This window comes from Pistacia vera, unplaced genomic scaffold, assembly GCF_008641045.1.
Source record: "Pistacia vera cultivar Batoury unplaced genomic scaffold, PisVer_v2 Contig269, whole genome shotgun sequence".
In the NCBI taxonomy this organism is placed as follows: domain Eukaryota; kingdom Viridiplantae; phylum Streptophyta; class Magnoliopsida; order Sapindales; family Anacardiaceae; genus Pistacia; species Pistacia vera.
The window spans coordinates 584,396-589,437 of NW_022196078.1; the positions used below are offsets into that span (position 1 = coordinate 584,396).

General features: G+C 34.5%; 1 pseudogene; it reads right to left on the minus strand.

Annotated features, from left to right (window-relative positions):
- Nucleotides 1-3,652: 3,652 nt before the first annotated feature.
- Nucleotides 3,653-4,817, minus strand: LOC116133367 (annotated as a pseudogene).
- Nucleotides 4,818-5,042: the final 225 nt, after the last annotated feature.

Below are 5,042 nucleotides of genomic sequence, written 5' to 3' on the forward strand. Positions count from 1 at the left end.
GTTTTGGAACATGATATCAATTTAAAGTTTTCAGATACCAGCCTATAGTTTTCAATATCAGTTAATAGTTTCAGTTTTCAGTATCTGATGATAGTTTGCATTAGTTATATGAAATATTCGATGTTTGTAGCATGATTTATAGAAAACATTATCTTTAGAAGCATAAGCATTTAGAGCTATTCTTTAAGTTCTCATAAAAGAGTTTTCAGCATTTAGTAATGAGCCAAGATTCAGAAATTGTTGTCAGTTTAATTGATCAGATTATAATACTTAGAACAATTAGAAATGAGTTATGCATGCATACATGAATGATTAGCTATCACCATATCATGTTCATGGAATCATGTTGTTTTCAGTATTCCATAAGAATCATTGCATGCCATAACTTTTGTTTGACGAATGTTTTGCAAACTCCTTTCCCCTACTCACTGAGTATTTTAGCTCACCCTTTTTCAAAAAATGTTTTCCTCTCCCCAGGTTTACAGGAAGATCGTGCCAAGTAGTAAGTCTCTGCTTAGGATTGTGCCACGTGTCGACATCTTTCTATGTGGGTTTTACATTTATGTCACATTGTATTTTTGGGACTTCCGTTTCAAAAACTCATGTTTCCCATCATGTATTTCCTTTTGTTTATGCTTCGGAATGTGTTGTATAAATAGAAAACCTGATACCACAAGTTTTCCTTAAATCTTTTCTTTGTAAAACGAAAGATGATGTACTTTTTTTTTTTTTTAGATGTTGGAAATGGAAATACTATGATATTATTCAGAAAAAGTAAGTCCTTTAAAAAGTTCTATAGTTTTTTTTTTTTTCTACATGGCACGTCTCAGGTATCCGAGTCTTGTGGGAGCGTCCAAATCTTACGGGATGAGGAAATTCGGGATGGATCATGTCAACTTTACTATCCAAGTGACATATTTTGTTTTAAAATATGACTCTCCATGTTTAAATTAGGAATTCCATTGTTTATGTTTTGTAAAATCCTTATATCCTATTATTAATTAGTTGCTTCCATCTAATAAGAAAAATTTGTATACATATTTTTGTTAACTGGGGTGTTCGGGCTAACTTACGCACATTTCGATTATTTCTCAACTCATAATCACAGCCTTCAAAGTAAATTATAATCAAATATACTATCTTTGCACCTAGTGGAGAATCAAACGTTGGACTAAGGATTAAAGTCATGCACAATCCCCTTTGTTCACCATTATTGCTGCCCGCTGGGCTATGTATGGGTGGGTTTCTCCAAATTTTAGGATCAGGGTATCAGATTTTGGGGTATGCTTCATTCAAAGGGTTTAGAAAAGGTTCAGTATTATGAGTTAGCTCTATATCTTTGGTTCATCCATTTTCCTTTTAGATTTTACTAATTATATTTAGTTAACTTGTAATAAATAAGTAAATAACACGTTAATAGAACATGGTGGTGAAAGTTATGCATACATATGGGAAGGATAATGAATCTGATCATCATTCTAGCTGGCACAAACAAGAAAAATGTGAAATGAAAAGCTCAGACTCTTAGGCTTCGTTTGGTTGGATTTTGGGAATACTACTTTTAGTATTCCCAAAAAAGTTAAACAGTAAAATACCCAAAAACTCACAATATTATTCAACTTTATTCAACATTTTTTAAACCCCATAAATTTGTTAAATCAATTAAATACCCCTAAATATTTTTAATGTTTTTGTTACGGCGACTCCGGCCACCCTCCGGCGGTGGTGGCCGGCTGTCCGTATTTGAGGGTGGATTGGGGGTGTTTTTATTAACTTTTAATGTTTTATTATAAAGGGTGTTTTGTAAAAAAACAAACATAGGGGGTATTTTATGAATTTGTAAATCATACATCGTAATACCCGCCAAATTCAATTTTTTTTTAACTTTTTTCAAAAAACTTTTCCCAAAAACACAAAATTGTGAACCAAACGGAGCCTTAGTCTTTTAACTTATAAGAAGGTCCATTAATGTGGTGGGTAATTAACAAATACAAGGTTTAAATTCGACATCCTTCGATCATCAAATCCTTGCAACCAATCCCGTTTCTAACTTGTTATCTCTGCTGCTACATTTGTTTGCTTATATGGATGGTTCGACTAGTTAATTTAGGGCTTGATTTCTCATTCAACTCCATGTTTTTTGAACCAGACAGTCTCAACTACGACCTCATCTTATGAATCTAGTTTCAAACTTAGACAATTGAAAAGCTTGTGAGAATATGTATTTAATATAATACAAGCACCAACATATGAAGCATAATGAAAAACTCATTACTGTATAATTATGTAGCGCGGACAACTTGTTACATACTTTCATTCATATTCTAGTTTACAATATATATAATGAAGAGATTTTTTATTTCTTGATCGTCTTAGAAATGGGGTTGAAGTGATATGGTAAAAGTTTTAATGAATGAATAGACAACGACTTGTGTTGTTGATATGGTAAAAGAGAAAAGGTCAATATTGAAAATATTGACAACCCAAAAGACTTTAATTGGAATAATATGATTAAATTAATGCCATAAGGTGACTTGCCATTCAACAAATAAATAAGATGATGATTGAGTAGCATTAATAGGAATCAATAAATTTATGGTCTAAGTCTATCTCGGAAAAAGTTGACATCTACACTGTACTTATACTACACCAGTGTAAATTTATTGGTCTAAGCATTAATAGGAATCAATAACTCAGTTACTGCGTAAGGCAGCGACTGATTTATTTTCCAAAGATGTAACAAAAACTTAATAAACTATCTTCCGAATTTAATAAATACTCTTAAGTGTATTACTCAAGAGAAGTTTGAGTTTCTTTTCTATTACTAAAAGAGTTAGTCATTAGAATTCTTACCTGGTTAATAGTTCTAGAGTCTCATGAAATTAATTGAGGTGTACATAAGTTAACCCAGATATCTCTGGACATAAAAAAAAAAAAAAAAACTCGATATTGGGAGTTGAGTTAAAACAACAATATAATTTACATTGAGGGTAATAAGGATGCGAGATAAACGCTAACATTACGACTCAATTAACATAAACAACTTTTCGTACCGTCAGAGTATTTTAATGATAAAACTTCATATGGATTCGATATCCTTTTACCTTTAACCGTTGGCCCAATATTTCATGTTTCAATTTATTACTTACCATTTCTTTTTACCAATCATCTACGGATCCAATCACGCGTTTAGAGTACTTGAGTAGGTTGAAAAAAGACATTCAACCTTAACAAGAACGACTTTCTACCGTATATATAACTCTTGCTCCTTTAGGTTCTTTTAAGTAGTGTGCAGAGTATTGCAGACCAAAGAAAATGATGACTTTGTGTTGTACTGAAACCGAGCGGATATGTAGCATAACATGTCAGATTTTGTGTTCTTATTTTTATTTTTATTTATCAAATATACTCTCAAAACATTATAGTATATTTGCCTCCTCAATTCTTTATCAAGAATATATGATTAAATTAAAATATGCATCCTCGGTATTTTATTAAAGAATTATTAAATATGCAAAACAATCGGTTGTGGTTAAACAAATTAAAATAAATATTTTTTTAAATACTAGAAAATGTAAAAAAAAAAAAAAAAAAACTATTCCTTTAACAATTCTCTTTACATAATTTTACAAAGAATTTGGTTATCCATGTACAGAACCAATTAAAGAATACGTATAGTCAAGGAATAAATCTACATCAGGTAAAATCAGAAAAGTTTGCTTGCAAATTCGTCAATCTCGGCTCCATTACTGCGAGAATAAATTGAGTTTTCGGCGAGATCTCTCAGCTGTGAGATGCTTCTTCCCAACTTCAAAGCTACGTTTTGTACAAACATCTCTCCGTTTACTCTCTTCTCTACTTCGCTTTCATTGAGGGTTGCTTCAATTGATTCCTCCAGAAGTGTGAAGGAGCCAGCGCAGTATCTGTACATCTCCAACACCATACCGACTTGTCCACCATGCTCCAATGTGTTAACAGTGGTAGCTAACGCGCCTGCAGCCACCGCAACGATAGCTGCCCATGACCCGTGAGGAGACCCCACGAAAGCCGACCCGACAGCTGCAATGCCTGTGAGTAATGGCCCTGAGATGGCTAGAATCTTGTTTATCTTCAACGCCAGGTTGCCTAGTCTCATGTAATCTTCTGTATCTTTTCTCTTTAACACTTCAATAATCTCTCTCATTTCCTCTTCCAGATCTACACTCCATCCATTTTTCTCCATCTTCGAGCTACATTGCTCGCTTTTAACTGCTTTTTTGTTGTTTGCCTTGGAATGGTTTGACGGCCACCACACAGCAGGCTCAAATGTTTTAGGGAACTTCTCAATCATTTTACCTAACAAGGGAAGTGGGTATGCTTGGTCAAGCGCCAACACTTTCTCCATTGCATCTTTCACATCTTCTTTATTGGGCAACCTTAGAGCAAAAACTGTTTGTATTTCACTCTGGAGCTGCTTGAACAATCTTGTTGCGTTACGTTGCTCTTCGGCAAGTTGCGAGGGCTGGATCTTGTTCACGATAACCATCATCCCTGTGGCTGCAGAGAACAAGCGAGGGGTTGATGATAATTCAAAAGCCAAACGTGGAATGTGATGTTGTGAAGCCGCGCAGCTGCAAAGAGGCCCACCAGGAAAAATGTGCAAAGCAACACCAGCCATGGTGTAGCAGTGAGGGTAACCATGTTGTATGGAGTTAAAAGAAAAGGGTGGTTCCATGTGTCGTTGCGTGGCCAGGTTGTTGTGCATACTCAACTCTATCTCAGCAACAGCACTCTAATAGCTGGTAAAGTTGGGCTGTCACCATAGAATTGTAGAGTCGTCACATTGTTTCTTTGTTTGTGGCTAGGGACAACTTTTCATAGCTGGATTGAGTGTATTTTTATTATCTCTAATCCTCAGTTGCTCAACCAAGTTTGTACTCCTTTTTTTTGCAGGTGAGAAGTGATTCTTGGGAGTTTTGGGACAGATATGGCACGCATTTGTTCTATGTGAAGAACACATGAAAGAGAAAAAAATATATGAAATTTGTAAAGAAGCCATCTGA